Genomic DNA, 27,787 nt, shown 5'->3' with positions numbered 1-27,787 from the left:
AAATGAATCATTCAAATATAGCTTTGAAGACCACTTCTAGAGGACTAGAGTCAAGTGACCTATAACCCAGGGTCCTTCATACAAAATGTTTGATAGGTCCTCACTGCAAGAAAATTCAAAAGATAGGAAACCTTTGGCCATCGTAGTTACAATAACCTATCCCTTAAGGTTCCATTTCTTCCATGTAGAAGATCCAACAATATCTATATTTGGCCTTTTCCCGATAAACTTACCTACTAGAGTAGAGGCCATAGAAGCAATGTTGTGATCTATAAGATCATTTGGAACTACAATTACACATGAACCCTTTTCTGACCGAGTGAGTATTTTAACTGATGGAAAAGAAGGCTTACCAATTGGTTTAACTCCAAATAGAGAAGACCACTTTGCACAATGTGCCCCAAGCATACCCATCTTGGAGGATAAAAAAGACCTATCTGGATCCTTGCCATGGGCACATGGGTCTCCATCTCCATTCTCTATCGCATCTCCAATCTCTGAATTCCCCTAACAATCTCCAACCCCTCCCTGTGATTTGTGCCCTGGGCCATGTTTTCGATCTTTCCCAACCAGAGGAATCTTACCCAAGACAAGTTTTGAATTTTCAAAAGCTGCATTTCCTTGTCTTCTTCCCCTACTACTTATTAGACATATTTTATAAATTATTTTTGGCAAAACATAGATTCTAATTTTTTCCTTCAATTAAATACATGTTTGATTTAATTTAAGTTAAAAACATGTTTGACCTAAATTCATTTGTGTCCTAGAATTTGGACAAGTAATTTATGTCCTAATATGAACAAGTTTCAGACCTAGTTAGTTGTATAATTCATAAAGAATAAATATATAGTTCGTCTCTTTAATCTACATGTCCTAATTTTATCCCCTTAAGCCCAATGTTCTAATTTTTTCCTCTTAATACATATATTCTAAAATTAGTTACATATTTTAATTTTAATAATGTACACACTTGAATTAAATACATGTTTGATTTAATTTGAGTCAAATACATATAATTTATGCCTTAATTTTATCAAGTTTCAAACCTAATTAGTTACATAATTCCTAAATCTAGTAAATACATATAGTTCATCCTTTTAATCTACACTATCTTAATTTCATCCCCTTATGCCCAATATTCTAATTTGTTCCTCTTGAAATACATATTCTAAATTAGTTATATATTTTAATTTGACTAATGTACAAATGACTTAAATACATGTTTGATTTAATTTAATTTAAATACATATAAGTTAAATCCTAATTTGAACAACTTTCAAACCTAATTAGTTACATAATTCCTAAATCTAGTGTGTATATATATATATATATATATCATCTATTCAATCTATGTGTCATAATTTCATTCCCTTAAGCCCAATGTTATATATATATATATATCATCCATTCAATCTACATGTCATAATTTAATTCCCTTAAGCCCAATGTTCTAATTTTTTCATCTTAAAACATGAGAGAGTAAATATACACTTCATCCCCTTAAGACACATTTTTAATAAAAGAGTAAAGTTCAACAATTAGTTACAAGTCCTAATTTCAAATTGTGCCAAATTGTTCAACCAAATTTCAAACTGTGTCAAATTGTTCAAGCAAGATTTATATTGTTGTTCACCAAATCTCAAATTTTACATAACTCAACCAAATTTCAAATTGTTCAAGTTGTTTCAAATTACAAGTTGTTTATATCTCAAATCAAGTGGGTCATCTTTTTGTTCGATAAATTTAATGTTTTCTTGTGATCGTCAATATCAAGCCTCCACTTACATATTTTGGGTCCTCTAACTAGATGAGGCATTAGACTAGTGGAAATAACATTGTTACTATATTAATAAACCTTGTTGTTAGGTTGATATCAATGAAATGTATCCCATTTTTAAGTACTCCTTTTTTCTTCAAATTTGTTCCTTATACAACAATAGAACCTAAATACACATTTAAAAAAATTCGCATATAGATTAGTTGTATTTAAGTTAAATATATATGTACACATATCCACATATATTTACATCAATTAAATAATTCAATAAATTTGAATTCATAAAAAAGATGGATGCAAACATGTTTCAACTTTGCTAACCAATGGAAACCATAATTCCATCAATTATTTATGTCTTTGTTACCTTCTCTCTTTCCATGGTGCATTGCAATAAATAATAGCTATCACCTTCTACATTTTGAGATTCTTCCATGACTACAAAAATATTGCCTATACTATGTATAAATTCCATGTACAAGATTATAATAGTTATCACCTAACATATTAAATCAACCAAAATAATAGGAAATGAATACAATATATACTAACTCTGATCAATCTTGAATTATGCTCATAATCACTAGAAATCAATCAAATATCATCATTGTTATAATCCTCGTACTCATTCATATTAATGACATCTAGTGGGTTCAAAGTCCATTCACCCACGTATCCATGTTCTTGATTAATGCAACCATCATAGGTTTGATCAATGTAATGAAGAAAAAAACACAAGTATTCTCAAGTGTACAATAACCACACATCACTAATTATACTCATAAGTGATTGCAAATATCTTGTCTTCTCTACCCTCTTGCATGCATGGATTGATGTTTTATTGACACATGAATTTAAGGTCCATACATACATTTAGAAATTTAAGTTAAATGTTACATGTATAATATTTATCACCTAACATTTTAAATATAACTCTAAATTCAATTTAAATATTCAAACTAAACTATACCTGATACCTCCCAAAAAAAATTGAATCATATGGATTGATTCACTTGTGATGACATGTTATCTATATTTTTTGGCATTGCAAATTGTGTTTTGCACAACTCAAATACATCATGGGCATTATCAATGTGATATCCTTTATAGCCCATTTGGTACTTTCTTAAATCACATTTGATACAAGCTCCTACACCATCATGCTCACCCTTTCCTTGTTTGCTATTCAAAAACTCTAAATGTGTGGTATATTATGGTGTCAATGATATCTACATAATGCATAAAATGCTCTAGTTGATTTAAATTGTGTTGTACATCCATCTAACCATTCAAAATTGTAAGAATTTACCTTAGGGAAAAATAACACCAAGATCAAGAAGCTCAAGCACTAGCACAATATGAGTATGATTATAATGTATAATCATAATAATAATAATGAGTATGAATATCATATTGATACACAGTAGAAGTGCCTATATATATAAAGGCATCTAGAATTACTAGGAGTTAGGAAAGTGATAAGCCTCACAACTAAGCACATGTCCACCAAGAGTGGATTATCTTCCAATAAGCATAGGAGTTTGTGTGATGGTGAGAGGATAAGCTTACATAGGTGCATCTCGTAAAGATATATTGTAGAAACCATGTGATCAATTGGAGTACAAGCAACTATGTTGTCTACATGACAACTCAAATGAATATGCAAACTCATGTGTTGTCAACAAGACAACTCATATAAATACACATACTCTTAGGTGTCTATATGATAAATAATAAACTAATGCATTTAACCTAAGTAAACTTAACAAAAGTGTAATAATAATTAATTATTTGCACTAACACCCCTTATTAAGTGCAACTTAGGGGAATGTACTTAAGCTCACAAAAGCTATGATGAAAATGCATGATGGGTCCTGGCTACTAGGGCATATTAGGTACCCATGTACAAATGAAATGCTCTACATATAATGTTATGCAATGCAATACAATCTCTCTGAAAATAGAGAAAGAGGGAAAGCCTCATGGGAAAAACCCTCCCCAAAAAAGAGAGATAAATACAATAAAGAAGAGAAGAGTCATGTGACCACCCCTAGTAAAATATCTTGCACCCTCAAGAGATCTTACAAATGAAGATCCTTGACCGCAGTGAACGTGAAGATATCTGCAACTTGTTATGCTATAGGATAACACTACAATGCAATGACCTACTCATGTATTATCTCTTTGATGTAGTGCATATGAACCTCAATATGTTTGGTATGTTGATGTTGAACTGGATGTTTTGAGATCTCAATAGCACTATGATTATCACAATGTATGATTGTATACTATGGAAAGTCAAACCCAAACTTCTTCAGGATATGTCATAGTCATATAGCCTCTATAACTATAGTGACAATCCCTCAATACTCAGCCTTAGTTGAAGAAAGAGCAATAGTATTTTTCTTCTTTCCCTACCAACAAATGGGGCCAAAACCAAGATGAAAAATGTAACCTGAAGTACACTTGCAAGAATCAAGATCCCTTTCATAGTGTGAGTTTTTATATCCAACCATTTGAATTCCAATACCTACAACATCAGGTATCCCATGTGTATGTGTACCCTATATGTAGTGCAAGATGCATTTAGTGGCCTTCGAGTGAAGCTCATGTGGCTCTTGCATGAAGTGAGAAACCATGCCAACTGGAAAAGCTATGTGAGGGTGTGTATGGGTCAAGTAGATGAGATTCCCAACCAACTATCTATAAATTATAGCATCAACAAGTGGAGTGGAACACTTGGCCTCTAACTTGACACCTAAAAGAAAGGGAGAAGGTGCATGCTTGCAATAACTCATGTGAAAGTGAGAAAGTAAATCAAGAGCATACTTGGGTTGAGAAAGTGTGATCCTAGTTGAAGACTGTGTGATCTCAATGCTAAAGAAATAATGAAGTAAACCCAAGTCTGTCATAGAAAATCTATCTTGCAAAGAAGTCTTAACATTGGAAATGATGGATGAAGTACTTCCAATAATGATCAAGTCATCTACATAAATCACGTGTACTGAAAGTGAGTCATCCCTATGAAGAATGTAGACATTTGAATTTGAATGACACTTGGTGAATCTTGCGAAGAGTAGGAAGGAATCCATGTTGGAATACCAAGCCTGAGGAGCCTACTTAGGGCCATAGATAGATTTCTTCAACTTGAAAATCAAAGTAGAATCCTAAATAAAACCCTATGGCTACTCCTCATAAATCTCCTCGTGAAGATCACCATTCAAAAATGCATTCTTCACATCCATCTGATGTACAACCGAACCATGAGCTGTAGCAATAGCTAGTGTCAAACAAATGGAGTTCATCTTACCTACCAGTACAAATTTCTTAGTATAGTCGATACCAAGAACCTATGAGAAACCTTTGGCAAAAATTCTAGCCTTATACTTATCCACACTTCCATCCACTACAAACTTGGTCTATAGATCCACTTACACTGAACCAACTTTCTTCCCTTAGGAAGAGGAACTAAGTTTGAAGTGTTGTTTTTCATTAAAGACTTATATTTTCCTCCATGGTCTTGTCCCATTTAGGAACCCCTGATGCTTCCTTAAATGACTGTGGATCAAAAGCAATGGTAATATAAGCATGTGGACATGATTTTCATTGTGACCTTGTCCTCCTAGTATCTAGAGGATTCCCCACCAATGAACCTATTGAACCAAGTGTTTCCTATACCCAGTGAGGTCTAGTGGAAGAAGAAGAAGGAATATCCTCAACTATTTTTGGACCCTATGAAGGTGTTTTCATGCAAGTCAAAGTTGAAGGAATATCATCTTCTAAGTCACTATCATCACTTTCCATGATGGAGGAAGGAGGAGTTGAAGAAGCCAAACTTGGACAAGTTTCTTCAAAGTGAACACTCCTCTCAATGAAAATTTTACGTGTCTTTGGATCATGAGTTTTTATGCCTTAATGTGGTTAGGATATCCAACAAATATACAAGGTTTCTTTGAGGTTCCAATGCATTCCATTTTTGTGGAAGTATCCTTTCCCATACTGGACAACAAAAACTTTAAAGTATTTTACACTTGGTTTTCTACCACACCAAGCCTCAAAAGGTGTAATTCTATCTAAGGCGTTATGGGGACTTTTGTTTTAGATGTAATTGCCACAAAACTTGGCTTCTACCCAAAAAACTTGATCTAGAGACTTATGTCGTAGCATACAAGTGGTCATCTCCTTAAAGGTTCTATTATTCCTTTTAGAAATGCCATTTTATATGGAGTGTATGCAACTAAATGTATAAGATCAATGCCCTCATGAGTACAAAAGTCTATAAGATTGAGTTCACCTATTCCCTTCTACTATCTGTTCAAAGAATCTTGATGGTTTTCCTTGATTGCTTCTAAACTTGAGCTTTGAAGGTGATAAACCTATCAAACACTTCACTCTTATGAGAAAGAAAGAAGACCCAAGTGTAGCATGAAAACTCATCAATGAAGGTGAGAACATAGAAAGCCTTTCCAAATGATGGTACTAGAAATGGGTTAGCTACATCACTATGAACCAATTCAAGAACACAAATAGCTCTCCAAGACTTCCCCTTGTTAAACTTCTCTTTGGGATGCTTTTTTGCTTCACAACCTTTACATACACCCTCTCAATACTTGACTTGAGCTAGACCAATGACCATATCCTTGTTGCTAAGTTTTTGAAGGTAGTGGTAATTGAGATGTCCAAACTTGTCATGCCATAGTTTACTTTGTGAATTTGAGTGGGTCAACAAGGAAAGGGAAGTGGACTTAGGCACAAAATGAGAAAAAGAATAAAGTTTTGTATCATGATTAGCCTTTCCAATTGCCACCATAGAATCATACTTTAGATTTTTTACCGCAATTGAATCAAGAAGGAACTCCACTTTTTTGCCACATCCATAGTGAGTTATTTGGTAGATTGAAAGAAGGTTGACGCTAAGGTTGGGAACATGAAGAAAATCCTTGAAAACTCCATTGTCCAACTCAACATTCCATTTTCCTTCAACTTCTACTTGTGTTTCATTTTCCACATAGATGTAAGTTACATGTGATAGTTTCAAAGAGGAAAAATGCTCCCTTGAAGCACCCATATGATGCGTAGCTCTTGAATCAAGAACCAATTCCTCATAATTATTTATACTTGCTACCAAAGCTTGTCCCTTATCTTTTGAAGTGGATAAATATTCCTTACCCTTATAGGCATTTTCCACATCAATTTTATTATCCAAAAATCATGTTCATCATGACCATTCTTCTTACAATAGGCACAAGTTTTATTCTCCCTTTTTTTGAAGTTTTTCCACTTCTTATTATTTTTGGAAAAAGACTTTCCTTATTGTGAGGAAGATTATTTTATGGAGGAAGATTTATGTGAGTAGGTAGATTGATATGTAGAGGAAGATTGTTGTGTATCATCTTGTGGCTTAGCCTTCCAGTGCCTTTGCTTCTTGTTGGAATTTTTACTACCTTGATTTCCTTCATTAGATATCAAGGCTTTGGTCTTGGAAGAGTAGAGAATTTCCATACTCGCTAACTTTTCATGTTCTAAGACTACCATTCCTAAAAATGACTCGAATGAAGGTTTAGTGAAGGCACTACCCATTGATAACTTGTGAGTATTATAACTTGAAACAAAAGCAATATATTAAGGAGGAAGATGAGTCATCACATGTTTGATCAACTTTCCATCCTTGATGGGTTCACCGCAGTCCTTAAGTTGTGCCTTGTATACATGTCTACTTGGGTAAGATAATCTTTGATAGTGTCAAAATTCCTAGAATCCAATTTGAGAAGATTGTCCCTAATGGTGTAGGCCATATCTTCATCTACTATCCCACACAATGCTTCAAGTTTGTCCAGACATCTCTTGGATTGTTAATTTTCTTGATGTGATATTTGACAAGATCTGAGATATTCTTTAACAAGGTTCCTAGGACCATTTCTTGTTTTGATGCCTAGTCTTCTTTACAAGACTCATCAATATCATCATCAGGTTCCTTTGTTGCACCAGTTACATAACGTAGTAAACCTTTTTCAACTAATGGTTCCTTTATCTTTTATTTTCCAATAGCATAATTATGTGGTGTTAACTTTGAAAAAGAACCCATAATGTAAAACAAAGAGCACAATATCAAGGAGACACAAGAACACAAGACACGCCACCCTTTTCACTCAATCAGAGAATCCCCCCCCCCCCCCCCAAATGAATTTTTTAAGAACTATCTACTTAGTACAATTAAAATAGGCCACTTGTCAAATGGAAAAAAATGAACTTCTAATTTTTCTATTTGCAACTCTCTTGGAGTTCAAATTTGGTACTTAGCAATTTAGCTTAGATATACAAAAATTTTGAAGTTAGATCAAAGCAATACAATGCAAAAAAGGACCTATTTATGAAAGTGGTATTTTCATCCACAAAAGCCTATAATATGATTGTAGATAGAGAAATTAGACAAAAAATTATGCACTTTAAAAAAGAATGGAACCTGAATATGCATACAGATGAGTTCATACAGAGTATTTGAAGTTGCAAAATGTAGGATGAGATAGGCATAGTTGCCAAAACTAATTTTTCTAATAAATGTGTTCACCAAAACCAAATAATAATAGTACCACTAAAAAATTAAAGAAATTATAGTCCAAATTAAAAAAATTGCACCTAATTTGGAGTCCAAATGACTGAGATATGGCCTCCTAAAGAAGGACTATCAAATCAAAACTACATATGGCGAGGGGTCTGGTCAAGAAATTGCTAGCTTAAATTTGACATCCAAATGGGTATCATGGCATTGTAATTTGGCTTGCATGTTAGAATCAGATGGACATCAAATTTAGGCTCATAAAATGATGATGTCAACAAAAAGGGCCTGATAGGTTGACTATGCAATTTGTACTGTACAGATGCTAACATGTTTGATCATATGAATGATGTGACTTGGTTGCTAACATATTAGATTTGACATGGTGGCTGACATGGAGTGTTGATTTGGCATTGTTAGAGTTAATGTGGTATTGGAGGGGGCCATTTATGTGGATCTATGTGAGCTCTGACTAGGTGCTTGACGTGGTGGTTGAGTCACCATTGGCAGTGATTTGGTGGCCACATGGAAAGACCAGAGGATGCCACATGGAGTAGATTCATCACTAGTAGAGGAGGAGTTACGATGGTGAATTGGTGTTTGGGAACAACAGAGGAGTTTTTTTTATTGATGGAGGCAAAGTAGTACTGGAGAGTTAGTCATCAGTGTGGAGGTTACTCATGGAAGTAAACAATGATGGCCAGTAATGGGAAGGTGACGAGTGGTAGTTTCCAGCTAGAGGTATGCATGGGTTTTAGTCCCACATGCACCAACTATGAGATGTAGATGTCTTTTAAGAAAAAAGTAACATGTAATGGAAATTGGCCAGTGATATTGAGGATGGTTGTCCTCATGTTGGGTGTGTAGTCAACGGTTTGTGTGTTTCTTGGCTACTTGCAATCTGTGAAGCCAGTTATATGGTTTGGCCAGTTGTAATGATGTGCTAGATCCATAGAGGAATATTCTATGGAATGTACTAGTTGTGGGTTGTTGATTTTTGATCGCCCATTTTGACTACAAAAAATGCTCTCCTATATGCCTGATGGACAAAAAATTTCAGAAAAAATGTAGATCTAGAAAAAAAATTGCAGAGATGCAACTGAGAAAATGTACAAATCTAAAAAGATCAAACAAATTCTACAAATCAGTTCTTTGGGTTTTGGTTTACAAAAAAAATTGCCCTAGATTTGACTATGGCTTAGGATAAGAAAATTTATAGTCAAAATTCACCAAATCAATGCTCCAGATGCAATGGTGAGGTCTAGTTTTTCTCTAGACACTCCAAATAACTGCAGATACTCTAGATCTGAATCGTGGTCCTCTGAGAGGTGAAGCAAAAATGGTCTCCAATGGCTATGTGAAAAGATCTCCTATTGCTTTGATACCATGTAAGAATTTTCCTTAGGGAAAAATAAAACCAAGATCAAGAAGCTCAAGCACTAACACAATATGGACAAATAATGTATGATCATAATAACAATAATGAGAATGAGTATCATATTGAATAGACACTAGAAGTGCATGTATATAAAGGCATCTAGAATGATTGGGAGTTATCAAAGTGATAAGCCTCACAACTAAGCACATGTCCACCAAGAGTTGATTATACTCCATTGAGCATAGGAGTTTGTGTGATGATGAGAGGATAAGCTTACATAGGTTTATCTCGTAAAGAGATGTTGTAGAAACCATTTGCTCAATTAGAGTACAAACAACTGTGTTGTCTACATGACAACTTAGATAAGTATGCAAACTCTTGTTTTGTCAACAAGACAACTCATATAACTATGCATACTCCTAAGTGTCTATATGATATATGATAACTAATAAAATAATGCATTTAACCTAATTAAACGTAAGTAAAGTGTAATAATAATTAAATATTTACACTAACAAAAATGTTTTTTTTCTATTTATATCCCTTTGTTTCCCAAATATTCAAACAATGTCGTAAAATAGTATTCCATAAAAAAAAAAATTCTTTTTTTCATCACTAATTTAAAATTGATACTCTCTTATAATGACTTGTGCTTGATATGTACTTTACACACCATTTGAATTTATTTGTGGATGTCAATAAGACACCTAATCCATAATACTAATGTTGTAGGAGCACCTAGGTAGGCTAAAGCTTAGACCTAAGGCTTCTTTGGTGTTTTTGGCATATAGTGATGCTAGCCACATACCTAGAGTAATAATGGAGTCAACTTGTCCCTAAGATGGGGTTAAATAGGTTTGAAGAGTCCCACAATACAACATTGCTCTTAATTGCTCAAAAAGTGCTCATTTGGCTACATAGAGAATTTTTGCATTTTGAGGGACAGATAGGGAAAGAAATATTTTTAGGGTCCTAATTAGGTGTTTTGGGTTCATATTAGGCCTTTTGAAAATTTTGGTAACAAGGAAAGTATGGGTAGATAATTTGCAAAATTGCAAAAATTGCTCATTTCTTGCAAAGTTGTCATTGACAACTTTTGCAACTTTTTATGCAAAAAGAGAAACTTCCTCATGGAAGCTCTTCAACCACTTAAATTAGGTGGAAATTTACATTACAATCCTATATAAGGTTAAACTAACCCTTTTCAATAGATTGGAATAAGGAGAAATGACAATGGAATGCAATCATCATTTTCTTTATTACAATAGTTTTTTGTTTTGAGTGTTCCTTCATGCTTTGTATAGAGTAGTTTGAGGGTTTTGTGTATTTGAAGAATTAGTGGATGTTGGCCTTCATTTTTTAAAAGTTTTTTTGTTATTTTAGAGAGCTTTTTTTGTTCAAATAAATTATTTTATAAGTTAGCAGGTTGCTGTTCTAAACTGGGCAGCTAGCACAAAATGGGGTCTTAGGGCCTTTTCCCACCATATGAAATGTATGACCTTTTGGGATGTGGAAATATAATCCTTTTACATTATCTATAGAAAAGGAGATCCCATTGGAAGCAAAGAAAGTATTTTTAGTGTGATGCCTTAGGAAAGCAAACCATCTTTTGTCAGGGATCACAACTCTAAAAAAGAGTGTTTGGAGTGGATTGAAAGGTTTGATTCATCTATTCAAGAATATAGTGAGTAAGTAAATGGTGAAGGATAAATCCAATATAGTGGAGGATTCCTAGTAAGTAATTTTAGGAGGTTCAAAACCTAAGTACAACCAAAATCCTTAAAACCCTCAAATAAAGGCTAAAATTGTGTTGGGGTTGTACAAGCAAGTTAAGGGCTTAAGAGCTAAAAAATATTCAAGTACTCCAAAAAGGGTATAGAGAAAGGTGATTTTTTTTTCCATTGTTAAATTTTTTTTCAAAATATCTCAATTTTAGTGCATTTGAAGGGCTAATTCTTATAGCGTTTATCTAAGCAACCGAGTATAAATTGACCTGTGGATTGCAATCTTAATAGGATTTTGCACTCTTTTTGGGTGTAGTATGTTGATGAGTAACCTAAGTCATGCCTAGGTATTCATTTGACCAAATGGAAAGGTCCAAGGAGTAGTGGGAATATTTGTGTGTTTTTGTGGAAGTTTGAGCAATCTTATATTAACTTGTTGATGTACATCAGCAAAAGAAGTGGGATCTCTTTGATAGAATCCCTAGAGGAATAGGTTGTGAAAGAAGTTCTATTTTATTAGGTTTAAGACCTAAGAAGACCCTAGAGATCTTAGGGTTTGTGAGAAATATTGGTTGTCACTTCAGAGTGGTATCAGAGAAAATTAATGATTTGGAAACAATTGGTGGATGTGTGCAGCTACTAGAGAGTTAGTAGGTGAAACCATCATAGTGACAAATGTAGAAATAGCCAAGGAAGTTGATAAAAAAAGGGATAAGAAAAAATTTATTGAAGAATCTCTAGCAGTGGTAAAGTTGCAAATGGATGCATTTGTTGAAGCAGCCAGGATGAAAGAAGAAGAAGAATTTGAGAAGGGCAAAGAGGTAGTAGAGGATAATGTAGTCCTTGAATCTCACCCTATCTTGAATGAAGATCCATTCTTGAAGGCTATCAAATCCCTAGGAGGAAAATATTTGGAAGCTCTACAACTTTTAAGTGGAAAGATGGACATAGATGCAGTCATGGAATGGATAGATGGCATGGAGAATCATTTTCAATGTGAGGGAGTATTAGAGGCATAAAAGGTTAAACTTGATAACTCAAGGCTTAGAGGCTCATCTCTAGCATGGTGGAAATATGTACAAGATGAAAGAATCAACATGGCTAAGACTCCTATAGCTAACTAGAAGGATATGGTCACTAAATTAATGGTGAACTTCCTGCTTGAAGACTTTGAAATTCAGCTCCACAAGAGAAGGAAAGAAATGAAGAAAAAATACCTAGATGTGACCTCTTATACTGAGAAATTTCAAAGGTTATATCTAAGATCTAAGAATCAAGAAGATGAACCAATCAAAGTGGCAGGATATCTAGGTGGCTTGAAGTGGAATATCCAAGAGGAGCTTAGTTTGTGGGCATCTACCATAATTTAGAGATGTCATTAGCTTTCTCTAAAGGTGGAGGAAAAGAACAAAAGAAAAGGAGATTCTAACTTCAAGGATAGAGGCAAGGGAAAAAATGAAAGAGGGAAAAGAGGTGGCTACTAGGGTAGAGGTAGTGAGCAGAAGAATCAAGGAGAAAGCAATTTCACAGAGAAACCTAGTGATAACTCCTTGAGAGGTGGTTATAATAGAGGGAGAGGCAACCAAGGAGGGTCAAGTAGATAGAGAGGATCAAGTAGATTCAATTCATACTTTGCAAGTATGAAATGTTACAATTGTGTTCACTTGGGTACTCTAGCCTCAAATGCCCAGAGGAGCCTTCTTCCTCAAATCAAGACAAAAGAATGACATATGTGCAAAAGAATTGCAAGAAAGAACCTGATGTAGAACACATTGAGTCTAAAAAATGGTGAGAACCTCAATTTTAGGATACTGGTGATAAAACAACCATCTCCTAATGAACCTAAAAATAGAAGGGCATTTTTTAGGATAAAATACAAAAATCCTAGGAAAAGTATGCAAAGTAGTGGTTGATTCTAGTTTTATTGATAATGTAATATCAGTGGAGTCTATTACTAAGTTGAAATCATAGAAGATATCTCATGACAACCCTTACAAGGTTACTTGGCTCAACAAGGAACAAAGAATCTTGGTGAATGAGAAAGTTTGGGTGGATTTCTCCATAGTAGGATACAAGGAAAAACTATTGTGTGATGTTTTGCCTATGGATGCTTGTCATCTTTTGCTAATTGGACCTTGGAAATTTGATAGGATAGTTGTGTATGATGGTAAAGAAAATGCCATAACTTTTAATAAGGGAGGAAAGACCTTCAAAATTTAGTCCTTATTGGAAGGGAACGAATCACAAGAAAAAGTTCGTAGTATACTATTTTTTAGTGGGAAATAGTTTGTTAAAGACCTCAAGGATGAGGAATCTCAAAGTCTTGAAGTCTAAAGCAAAGAAGAATGCAGCCAAGGAACTCTTACCAATTAAATTCCAAACATTGGTCATCAATATGTACAAGGATATAGTGAGTGATAGTACTCCAGCTATCCTACCTCATAGGAGAGTTATTAGTCATCAAATTGAATTTTTTCCATGTGCTTCATTTCCTAATAAAGAAGCATACAAGTTGAATCTAGATCAAAACATAGAAGTGGCAAGACAAGTCCAAGAATTGATGGATCAAGGATTGATAAAAAAGAGCATAAGCCCATGTGAAGTTCATGTTGTGTTGGCATCTAAAAAGGGAGGGAAATGGAGATTATGTATAGACTCAAAATTCATGAATATGGTTACAATTAGGTATAGGTTTCTCATACCTAGTTTTAAAGACCTTATGGATTGTCTTGGAAGGGCTAAATACTTCACCAAGATGGACGTGAAGAGTGGTTATCACCAAATAAGGATAAAATAGGGAGATGAATGGAAAAGAACATTTAAGACTAATAATGGTCTTAATGAATGGCTCGTAATGTCATTTGATCCTTCTAATGCTCCTAGCACATTCATGAGGCTCATAAAATGAAGTGCTCTAGGATTTCATAGGTAGATTTGTATTTGTATATCTAGATAATATACTTATTTTTATCAAGACTAAAAAGATCATATCAAGCATGTTGAGGCATTTTGAAGAGGCTTCATGTAGAGAAGCTAGCCATAAATCTTGAGAAGTGTGACTTCTTCAAGGAAGAATTTGTGTACCTATTCTTTGTGGTGTCTCAATGCATATTAAAGATGGACAAGAAGAAGGTTGTTTCTTTACTAGATTGGCCAACACCTACCACATCTACTGAGTTAAGAAGTTTCCATGGGTTGTCTCAATTCTATAGGAAATTCATTAGGAATTTCAGTTGTATTTGTGCACCTTTGTTGGATAACATAAAGGGTGGAGTCAATTCTATGTATAAGTGGACTTTAGAAGCTGAAAAGTCAGTTGAAATGTTGAAGAAACAAGTAGCTACTCAACCTATCCTACAATTGCCTAGTTTTGAGAAATTGTTCACCTTAGAATGTGATGTAAATTTCTTAGCAGTAGGTGTTGTTTTGAGTCAAGGTAGACTAGTGGCTTTTTATAGACAAAAGCTTAATGAGGCCAAAAAGAAGTATTCATCCTATGTCCTAGAGATCTATGCCTTAATTCAAAATCTTAGGAAGTGGAGACATTATTTTTTGCCCAAATAATTTGTTGTGTTTACAAATAATCAAGATCTTAGCTACATAATAATTCTAAAGAAATTGAGCAATAGACACTTGAAGTGGATGTGCCTTTTAATTCACAATCATGCATAAGAAGGGACAATTCAACAAAGTAGTAGATACACTAAGTAGGAGGATTATGATAGTCCGCGAGATTTAACTGCAAAGTGTTAGAATAGAGAGTTTTTAGAATCTTTACAAGGAAGATGAAGAAATTTTTGAAGCCTATAGGGTATGCATGTATTTTGAATATCATTTTCATAGCAAATTTTTAGAATATACCTTGTAAAATTGATTGCTATTCAAGGGTGATAAGTTGTGTGTACCAAGGGATTCCATGAGAGAGAACCTAATATATTAGAATCATAATGAAAGCCTAAGTGGTCATTTTGGTATCAATAAAACCATAGAACTAGTGCAATGGTTATATTATTGGCCAAAACTAGCAAGGGATGTAACCAAGTATGTGGAGCAGTGCATGGTGTGCATTAAAGCCAAAGGAGGAATCAATAATGTAGGTTTATAATAGCCTTTACCAATTCTAAATAGGTCATGAGATTGTGTAAGTATGGACTTTGTTATAGGTTTACCAAAAACCAAGAAAGGATAGGATAACATTTATGTTGTTGTAGATAGACTCAACAAAATGGGTCATTTCATTCCATGTAGGACAAATAATGATGCTAGTCACATTTCCTACATATTTTTCAAAGAGGTTTTATAGATTTATGGACTCATGTTAAGAATTGTATTAGATAGGGATGTTAAATTTATGAGTCATTTCTGGAAAGCCTTGTGGAAAAAGCTTGGTACAAACATATCATTTGGTTCAACTTACCATCCCCAAATTGATGGTCAAACTTAAGTGGTAAATAGGACCTTAAGGAACCTTCTAAGGTGCCCAACTAAGGAATGTGGTCAAGGTTGGAATGCTATCATTTCACAAGAGGAGTATGCATATAAAAAGAGTATAGCCACTAGAAAGAGTCCTTTTGAGATAGTTTATGGAATGCATCCAAGGGGTGTATGTGAACTGATATATCTTGGTGATACAGATCAAAGAAGTGGACAAGCTGAAGACTTTGTTAAAACCATGAAGGAGATTCAAGAGCAAGTCAAGAAGACCATCCAAGATAACACTCAAAATCTCAAGGCGAAAGTGGATGAAAAGAGGACAAATATTGATTTTGTTGTTGTTTACTATGTAATGGTCCATTTTGATAAAGCATAGCTTCAAAAATGTTTTTGTAACATACTATAGATGAAGAGGGTAGGTCCTTTCAAAATCTTGGAAAAGAATGTAGAAAATGCCTATAAGGTAGACTTACCTTCATGTTTAGGCATATCCACCATTTCCAATGTGCAAGAGTTGGTGGCATAAAAAAGTACTATACCTTATATTAGTCCATATGTTCATCTTAACCTTGAACCTACTACAACACCTAGTATCAACAAGTTGGAAGCAATGAAAGTGTTAGACTTAAGGGTGAAGAAGTCTACAAGGGACAAGATGTATATGGAACATCTCAGTCAATGGAAGGGAAATCAAACTTGAAAGGCTAATTTGGTTGCTGAAAAAAAGATAAATGAGGTTGGAATATCCTTAAAAATGTTTCCATTAGGTAGGACTTTTTTTTTTTTTTTATGGAGGATGTATGGTGCAGGAGCACCTAGGTAGGTTAAAGGGTAGACCTAGGGCTTCTTTGGTGTTTTTGGCTTGTAGTGGTTCTCAGCACATCATAAGAGAAATAATAGGATCAAATTGGTCCTAAGGTGGGGTTAAATAGGTTTGAAGAGTCCCACAATGCAATATTGCTCCTAATTGCTCAAAAAGTGCTCATTTGGCTCCATTGAGCATTTTTGGGTTTTGACAGCAAAATACAAAATGCAAGTATTTTAGGGTCCTTATTACTTGTTTTCTATCCATATTAGGAATTTTGGAAATATGTGTAGCAAGTAGAGAAAGTTTTGGTAGATAATTTGCAAAATTGCAAATATTGCTCATTTCTTCCAACGTTGTCATTGACAACTTTTGCAACTTTTATGCAAAAAGAGAAAATTCTTTGTGGAAGCCCTTCAATCAATTAAAGTAGTTGGAAAGGTACATTCCAATCCTATATAAGGTTGAACTAAACCTTTTTAAGAGGTTGGAAGAAAGAGAAATGATAGTGTATAGTATGTAATCAACATTTTCTTTATTACAATAGTTTCTTGTTTTGAGTGTTTCTTCATGCTTTATATAGATTTGTTTTAGTGATAGGGGAACAATCCAAGAAAAAAATGAACACAATAGGAAATGGGGAATATTATTATCATAAATGATATACTATTTCATTTAGTACAACAAAAATAGACTCTACGACCTACCCTATGGGCTTACAATGTTATTAGATTATGGAGAAAACCCTTCTTATAGTACCCTCTCCCAAACTCCATCAAAATCTACCTTTACAATGTTAGAAATATCTTTAAGTAAACCAAATTAGGTTTAGAGTTAGGAATATATTTTAGAATATTCCATTTGGCATCCCTTTCCAAAACAGAAGGTTCTAGAAAACATGTTAGAAGTCAGTGTGAAATTAGAAGAATCCAGAAATGGTGGTCCAACTTTCAAGAGGCATAACTTTTGATTTGGGGCTCCAATTGATGAACTATTTATATTTCCAAAAAGAACTTCAAGAATGCTATAGACCTTAGGATGAGCTCTAATCATCCCCAATTTTTTTTTCCCATATGAGGCCATTTAGTGACTCAAATTTGACTTTAAAGTACTCTTAGGGGGTCTCCATGAAACGTAAAACTACAATAACTTTTAAACCGCAAAGTCGTTTGACTTGATTCTTTTTTGGGAGTACTTTAAGTTACAATTATCATCATCCTTCCATCTTACACCCTATAACTCATCACAATTATGGCTCAATTATAAAATAACCTATTTTCTACATTAGCACATACCCCAAGGTGCTCAAAAACACTAAACCAAAAAACTAATAGTGGAACTATGAGAGTTGGAATCTTAATTCGACCCAAATGGGTATCTAGAAATGAAAAAACATTATATAGAAGCTAAAAATATGTATATTTTTGGGTGATATAGGATTGCCCTTACACCACTGGATGCTCTTGCATCAGACACCCAGGGTAGATTAAAAAGTGACCCTATCACTTTTTAGCTGGTAGAGGAAAACCCAAATGGGAAACCTTTATTGTAGATATCCGAGTTGAGTCTTCTATTGGTCATCCTTTCCATTTCACTATGTATTCTTCATACTGCCTATTTTTGGTACTCTAGCCCACATGACTTTCCAAAATTTCTTCCATCTATTCCTTTGCACAAATTAGAATTGGACATGGCTCCAACATTAATTCCTCATCTACACCACCATCATGATATTCTGTTAAGTTTGCAATATTGAAAATAGAAGAAATATGAATCTCATCTTGTAACTCCACCTCATATGCATTTCCTGAGTATGTTTCTTTAAAATTTTGCAGGGGCCAAATTTCTTCATCTTTAGCTTGTTGTAGCTACCCACTAGAAATCATTCCTTCCTCAAATATACCATAACCTGATCTCCAACTTGGAACTCCTTATGTCTCCTCTTTTGATCTACCCTACCCTTATACTGTAGGTTCATCTTGATAATATGTGCTTGCACCTCCTAATGTAGGTTCTTGAAATGTTTAACAAAGTCTCCTGCTTCAACATTTGTCCTCTCTCCTTGCTCCATCTTCCCCAACTCTAGTAGAGTCCTTAGACTACTCCCATACAAAATTTGGAATGGTGATCTACCAATATTCCTACCTATAAAATTATTTTAAGAAACTTTTGGTTGTGGTAGAATCAAATCCCATTCCTTGGGTTTATCTCCTACTAAACACCCTAGTAAATTTCCTAGGCTTCTATTCACTACCTATGTTTTTCAATCAATTTTTAGATGATGTGTAGAACTAAAATTCAATTTTATCTTCAACTTCTTCCAAAAAGTCCTCTAGAAATACCCAAAAAATTTAGTATCCCTATGATAAACAATAATTTTTGGGAGACCATGTAGCCTCACCACCTCTTTGAAAAAAATTTGCAATATGCACTGCCTCATGAGTCTTGTGGCATGGAATGAAATGTGCCATCTTGGAGAACCTATCAACCACCACAAATACTAAGTCATTACCCCTTTTTTTTCCTAGCAATTCAAGAACAAAATCCATACTTATGTCCTCTGAAGACTTTGATGGAACAAGTAATGGCTGATAAAGTCTAGTATTTTCACTCAATCCTTTGGTTGTTTGAGATACTTGACAACTATGCACAAACTTCTTCATGTCTTGAGACAATTAAGGCCAAAAATAATGTTCTCTAATAATAGAAATGGTCTTATCTTGACCAAAGTGTCATGCCATCCCTCCACTATGCTTCTTCTTGATCAAGTTTTCCCTCATGGAACTCCTTGGAATACATAATTGACTTCCCTCAAACAACATACAATCCTAAATCATGTAATCTAGTCACCTAGTCCTATCTAGAGTAATAGGTTCTTTACAAGCCTTCCAAGCCTCTACAAAATTAGGAACATCAGGGTACAGATTCTTGAGTTCATCAAGCCCAACCACTTCAACATGCACTATTGCTAGAAACAGCTATCTCCTACTTAATGCATCTATAATTATATTAGACCTTCCACTTAATACAAATGTATAGCTTTGCATGAACTCTACCCATTTCAAATGTCTCTGATTCAATTTACCTTGGCTATTTAGGTATTGTAATGCCTGGTGATCAGTATACAAGACAAATTTATTTGCTAACAAATAATGCCTCCATTTCTTTAAGGCCTAAACTATTGCATATAACTCCTAATCATAAACATAATACTTCTTTTCATCATTCAATTTTTCACTAAAATAGGCAATAGGCTTACCTTCTTGGCTCAACACACCCCCAATAGCACTAACACTATCATCACAATCTACTTGGAACACTTTGTTGAAATTAGGAAGTGCCAACATAGGTTTCTCTGTCACCTTCTTCTTTAGCAATTCAAAACTCCTTGTAGCTCATGTAGTCCACTTGAACTCTTTTCTATCCCTCCTCATTGTTTTATGTAGAGATGCAAATATACTACTAAAATTCCTAATGAACTTCCTATAAAAACTAGCCAAACCATGGAATGACCTCACCTTAGTTGTAAACCTTGGAGTAGGCCATTCCAAGATGACCTTCACCTTTTCTGGGTTCATTTTGAAACCGTCAATTGATACAAAAAACCCAAAATATACTAACTCCCTCTTGACAAAGATACACTTCTTCAAATTAAACAAAAATGAATCTTCCCTCAACCATTCAAGGACACTACCAATGTGCAATAAATTTTCATTCAAAGACTTACTAAAAATCAAAATATCATCCAGATAGACAATAACAATTTTTTTCAAAAATTTCTTGAGTACATCATTCATAAGACACATGAAGGTGCTTAGCACATTGGTTAGTCCAAAGGGCATGACTAACCACTCATATAGACCCTCCTTGGTCTTGAATGTAGTCTTCCACTCATATCCCTCTTGTATCTGTATCTTGTGATAACCACTCTTGAGATCTATCTTTGTGAAATATTGAGCTCCACTCAAATAGTCCATAAGATCATCCATTCTTGGCAAAAGAAGCCAATACTTGATGGTTATTCTATTTATGGCCTAAGAGTCTGTACACATTTTCCACTCTACACCCTTCTTTGGTACTAGCACTATGGGTGCTAAACATGGAATCAGGCTCTCTTGAATCAAACCTTTCCTCAATAGCTCCTGAACTTTTCTATTTAGCTATTCAATCTCATTAGGAGTCATCCTATGAGTAGCCTTGTTAGGAAAACTAGCTACAGGGACTAAATCTATTTGTTGACTAATTTTTCTTACTGGCAACAACCCTTTTGGAACATAATCAGAGATGACATTTCCATACTCACTTAATAGACTTGAGACTTCAAGTTAAACTTCACTACTACCTTCCTTACCTTTTCTAGGAATCAAATCATAACACATATGCTGATGTTTCATGCCATCCAGAAAATTCTTCCATCAACAAGACATACCCTAGCACTATTGCATACCTTTTCACCCTCCTTTGTCAAGGGCCTCAATTTGTGGTGAATTCCATCCTTTGTCAAAGAGTATGTATTTTCATGACCATCATGTATAGCATGCCTATCTATCAGAATCTACCTTAGGGTAGAATTTACCCAAGATCAAGGAACTCAAAACATAAGCACAACTTAGACCAGAGTAAGATCAGAATAACTATGTAGTATTCAATACAATGTACAAGTACACTAGGAGTGCCTAAATATAAAGGCCTCTAAGATTCATCTAGAATGCCTCAGAATCACCATCATGATACATCCAATAACTAGGCACATGTCCACCAGATATGGGTTATCCTCCATTAATCATGAAATTAAATTGCAATAATGAGAGGATAAGCCTACACAGGTGTGGCACTCAAATCAGTGTTGTAGACACCATGTGCTAAATTAGGAGTGAAAATAACTATGTTTTCAACATGACAACTTAGTGAATGATCCAACCTCTTGTGTTGTAGACACCATGTGCATAATTAGAGTTGCATACTTCTATTTGTCAACATGAAAACTCAAAAATGTGCACAAGCTCCTAAGTGTCTCATCAAGAGAAATAATAAAATAATACACTAACCTAAGTAAACTTAAGTAAAGTGTAAATAGTAAATACCTATTTACACCAACACCCTCCCTTAAGTGCAACTTATGGGAATGCACCTAAGCTCACTAATGCATAATCGGTCCTAGCTACAAGGCCATGTTAGGTGTCCATGTACAAAAGCAATGCTTGAAAGATGCAATGAAATCTCTCATAAAGTAGAGAAAGAGAGAAAACTCATAGGAAAAACCCTCCTCTAAAAAGAGAGATAAGTACAATAGAGAAGATGAGAGCGAAGAATGCCTCAAAAGAGGAAAAATTCCCTCCTAGAAGAAGAAGAAGAAGAAGAAGAGAGAAGTCAAGGGACTCCCTTTTTGCAATATCCTACACCCCCAAGAGATCTTACAAATGAGTATACTTGACCTTGGTGAAGGGTTTAGTAAAGATATCAGTGACCTGCTCTGCTGTAGGATAGTACTATAGTGCAATGATTTTCTCATGTATAATCTCTCTAATACAGTGCATATGAACCTCAATGTGCTTTGTCTACTGATGCTAAACTAGATGCTTAGAGATTTCAATGGCACTTTGATTGTCACAATGAATAACTATCAACTTAGGTAGATCAAATCCAAAGTCCTCTAGGATGTTTTGTAATCAAAGAGCCTCTATAGATGCATTGATAGTTTCTCGATACTTAGCCTCTATGGAAGAAAAAGAAACATTGTTTTTCTTCTTACTTTGCCAATAAAGAGGGTCAGAACTAAGGTGTAATATGTATCTTGAATTGGACTTGCAAGAATCTAAGTCCACTACGTATCTGAGTCTATAGATCCAATCAACTGAAGCCCTGTACCTACTACATAATGTATCCCATGTGTATGTGTACCCTTGATGTAGTGCAAAATGTGCTTGGTAACCTTCCAATGAAGCTCATGTGGTTCTTTCATAAAGTGTGAAACCATGCCAACTGTAAAAGCAATATTAGGGCATGTATGTGTCAAGTAGATAAGGCTCCTAACTAATTGTCTGTATAAAGTAGCATCAACAAGCGGAGTAGTACACTTAGCCTCTAACTTGACACTTGATAGGAAGGGAGTAGGAGTAGGCTTATAGTCACTGATGTGAAACCGAGAAAGAAAGTCAAGAGAATACTTGGCTTGTGAAAGTGATATCCCTGCTGAAGACAGTGTGATCTCAATGCCAAGGAAGTAATGTAGCAAACCCAAGTTAGTCATGGAAAATCTATCTTGTAGAGAGGTCTTGACACTAGCTATGATGGATGAAGTGCTTCCTGTAATGATCAAGTCATCTACCTAAAGTAGTAGTATCAAGTTAGAGTCATCTTTCTAAAGAATGTAGACATTTGAATTAGAGTGACTTCTGGTGAAACCTACTGAGAGGAGGAAGGAATCCATTTTTGCATACCAAGCCCAAGGATCCTGCTTTAGACCATAAATAGACTTCTTCAATCTGCAAGCCATAGTAGAATCCTGTACAAACCCCTATGGCTACTTCATATAAATTTCCTCATGAAGTTCACCATTCAAAAAAGTTCTCTTAACATCCATCTAGTGTAGAACCCATCGTTGAGCTATAGCAATTGCTAGTGTTAGGTGAATGGAGTTCATCTTGGCAACTGGTGCAAAAATCTATGTATAATCAATACTTGGAACCTACAAGAAACCTTTGGCAACTATTCTAGCCTTATGTTTATCCACACTTCCATCCATTGCAAATTTGGTTTGATAGATCCACTTACATCAAACCACTTTTCTTCCCTTAGGATGGGTAACTAAATCCCATGTGTTGTTTTTCATCAATGAATTATATTATTCCTCCATAGTCTTATCCCATTTTGGAATCCCTGATGCTTCCTTAAAAGACCATAGATCAAAAGAAATGGCTACATATGGATGTGGAAATGACTTGTGTTGTGACCTAGTCCTTCAAGTGTCTAAAGGATTTCCCACCAATGAACTAGTTGCATCAAGAGTTTCCTGTGCCCAATGAGGTTTAGTGGAAGAAGATAAAGGAATGTCCTCAACTATTTTTTGATCCTATGAAGGTGGTGTCATACAAGTCAAAGTTGGAGGAATCTCATCTTCCAAGTCACTTTCATCACTATGATCACTATCCACAAAGGAGGAAGAAGGAGTTGAAGAAGCCAAACTTGGACATGTTTCTTCAAAGTGAACACTCCTCTCATAAAAGATTTCATGAGTCTCTGGATCCATTAGTTTTTATGCCTTGAGATGATCAGGATATCCAACAAATATGCATGGTTTTCTTTTTGGATTTCTACCACACCAAGCCTCAGAAGGTGTTATTCCATCTAAGGCCTTATGCAAACTTTTGTTTTGGATGTAGTTGGCACAACACATGGCTTCAGCCAAAAAACACTAGATCAAGAGACTTGTGTTGAAGCATGCAAGTAATCATTTCCTTAAGGGTTTTGTTCTTTCTTTCAACTACACTGTTCTATTGTGGTGTGCATGCAACTAAATGTTGAAGATCTATCCCCTCATGTGTGCAAAAGTTTATAAGTCTGTAGTTGACATATTCTCTACCATTATTTGTCCTTAGGATCTTGATGGCTTTCCCTGATTTTTTCTCAACTTGAGCTTTGAAGGTGATAAAGTTGTCAAAGACTTCACTCTTATGACCAAGGAAAAAGACCCAAGTGTACCTTGAAAATTCATCAATAAATATGAGAAGATAGCAGGCCTTACCAAAGGATGGTACAAGAAATGGGCTAGCTACATCACTATGAACCAATTCTAGAATAGTAGTTGTCTTCCAAGACTTCCCCTTGTCATATTTCTCTTTGGAATGTTTACATGCTTGACAAACTAGACATACACCCTCTAAAAAATTGACTTGAGGTAGACTAATGACCATTTCCTTGCTACTTAGTTGCTGAAGGTAGTGATAATTAAGGTGTCCAAATCTCTCGTGACATAGTTTACTTTGTGTGTTTGAATGAGTCAACAAGGCAAGAGAAGTGAACTTAGGTACAAAATGTGAGAAAGAATAAATTCTTGTCTTATGGTTTGCCTTTCCAACCACCACCATAGAATCATCTTTGAGATTTTTCACCACCACTATGTCAGGGAGGAACTCTACTTTGTTGCCACATTCATACTGAGTTATTTGATAGATGGAGAGAAGGTTGGTACTAAGGTCAAGGACATGAAGTACATCCTTGAAGATGTCATTCTCCAACTCAACATTCCCTTTACCTTCTACTTCAACTTGAGTATCATTTCCCACATAGAAGTAAGGTACATTTTATGGTTTCAATGAGGAAAACTTCTCCCTTGATGCACCTATATGATGTATTTCTCCTAAATCAAGAACCTATTCCTCAACATTGTTTGTACTTGCAACTAAAGCTTGTCCCTTGCCCTTTGAAGTGGATGAAGATCCTTTATCCTTCTATGCATTTGGTATATCAAATTTGTGTTTCCTCATAATGTTGACCAATTCATCAATCTACTTATCCTTGCACTCACATTCTTCATACCATTCCTCTTACAAAAGGAACAAGTTTTCTTGTCTTTTTTGTTGGAATTGTTCCCCTTTTGATTATTCTTGGAAGAAGACTTTCCCTATTGTGAAGAAGAATCTTGAGTGGAAGAAGATTGATTTAAATTATATTGTTGTTTTTAGGAGGACTATTGTGTGTCGTCTTGTGGCTTGGCCTTCCATTGCTTCTACGTCTTGTTTGAGTTTTTATCACTTGAATTACCTTCATTTTCTACCAAGGCTTTTGTTTTGGAAGACTTGAGAATTCCCATACCCACTAGATTTTCATGTTCCAGGATCAAAATTTCTAAGAATTTCTCAAATTAAGGCTTAACATAGGCACTACTCATTGTCAATTTGTGTATATTAAAGCTAGAAACAAAAGGAGCATATTCAGGTGGAAGATGAGTCATGATGTGCTTGATCATCTTTCCATCCTTAATGGGTTCACCACAATCCCCAAGTTGTGTTCTATACATTTCTACTATGGTAAGATAGTCCTTGATGGTGTCAAAATTTCTAGGATCCAACTTGAGAAGTTTATCCTCTATAGTGTAAGCCATGTCTTCATCTACTGTCCCATACAAAGCTTCAAGTTTAGCCCAAACCTCTATTGGATCTGTAAGCTTCCTACTATGAAATTTGATAGAATCAAAGATATTTTTCAACAAGATTCCTAGGGCCATCTCTTGTTTGGATTCCCAGTCTTCTTTTTGAGCTTCATCGACATCAATAGGAGGTTTCTTTGTTGCACTAGTGACATAATGTAATAAAACTTTTTCTACCAATGGCCCTTTAATTTTTTCTTTCCAAGTAGCATAATTATGTGGAGTTAACTTTGAAAAAGAACCCATAATGCAAGAACACAAGATAAATGAGACACTGTACAAAGTACACACCCCCCCTTTTTCACTCAATCAAAAAATCCCCCCCCTGAAAGAATGATTCTGGCACTTTATATATAGTGCTTTTACAAGAAGCCACTTGCCAAAATGGACAAAGTGGGCTTTTGAATTTTGTTGATTACAACCTCTTGTAAAAATCTAGACTTTTACGATGTAGCTCAAAATTACAATAATTGTGAAGCAATACAATGAAAAATAGGACCTATCTCTGAAAGTAGTATTTTTGTCCAAATAAAACTACAATTTAACTATAGATCTAAAAACTAGACCAGAAAAATACACTTTCAAAAAAATGAACCTAAAAAGGAGTCTAGATAAGCTAGTCTGATGCATTTGAAGTTGCAAAAAGTAGGATTAGGTAGTCATAATCACTAAAAAATGCTTATACTAACAAATCTATGCACCAAAATAAGAAAATATTTGCACCACTAAAAAAATTTAGGAAATTTTACCCAAAAAATAAAATTGCACCTAATTTGGAGTTCAGATGACTAAATTATGGCCATTTGAAGCTAGGCTACCAAATCAAAACTGCATATGAAGAGAGGTCTATAGAGGAAAACACTGTGTTAAATTTGATAGTCAAATGGTCATCGTAGTAGTTTGAAAATGCCCTAGAATGATAGTAAAATGATTGTCAAATTTAGGGTCATGATTTGCTGATGTCGGTGACTATGAAAGCCTATGATGATGTCACTTGGTATAGATGATGGCATCAGTGGCACAACAAGGTACATCTATACTATATAGATAGTACAAAAATTATAGACGTGTATGGCTAACCTATTGTACAAAATTATGATCTGTCAACCTAGTTGGTACTGACGTGGGTCTAACAGGGATGATGTGTTAAACCACCTGCTTGGAAGCCACATGGCATGACTAGAAGCTATTAAATATCAGTTGACATGTCCAGACTATGATTCTTTTATTTAGTTGTGACATGTTACGTAAACAGTTCACATGGGAAAGAATCTCAAATGCCTCAAAAATCTAACAAAGGCACTGGTTTTTAAACAGTCTATCAGAACTTTCAAACTCGTTGCCAATGTTAATCATGCATAGACCACATAGATGAAATATGCCTTATGCACAGACAAAATCTAATCTACAATGGCCAAAGTTCTAACCACATACCAGAAAGGTGTGTGAACATCAAAAGAGTTGAATAATGCCAAGAAATCTCAATTGTGACCATTGGATTTTGAATTCTGGTGAAGTGGGATAATCCCACATTCACCATGTGGAAGTCTTCTAATGTGTTTAAAAAGAAAATCCCACCCAAGGGAATACAAAGGCAAGTTTCCAGTTGTGTGGGCTTTGCTAGAAGGAAATTTGAGGCACTGGTATGAGGAATTCTTGGCCGCCGGTTGGAAATGATTCCTGCCAGTTTGAGGGCTAGTCTACCAAAATTTGTGATGTCATCTATGCCATATGTCATTGAGTGTAGAATATTGCCTACCAAAACAAATATACCCTACGTAGGGTTGGGAGCTGATAGCCCAGTTCCTATGCTAAAAAACTTTCTCTACACACCCTACTAGGCTGAAAATAAATTTGGAAAAAATAGTTCGAAAATATAGAGAAAAATTGTTGAATTAATAGATCTAAAAAATGAATTTATTAGATCGTAAAATGACCATATCCGTACTTGCAAATTGGGCCTTTGGG

Source organism: Cupressus sempervirens, chromosome 10 (genome assembly GCF_028749045.1).
Source record: "Cupressus sempervirens isolate cs-2001-9-10 chromosome 10, ASM2874904v1, whole genome shotgun sequence".
Lineage (NCBI taxonomy): Eukaryota > Viridiplantae > Streptophyta > Pinopsida > Cupressales > Cupressaceae > Cupressus > Cupressus sempervirens.
This window is presented reverse-complemented; position numbering follows the sequence as displayed.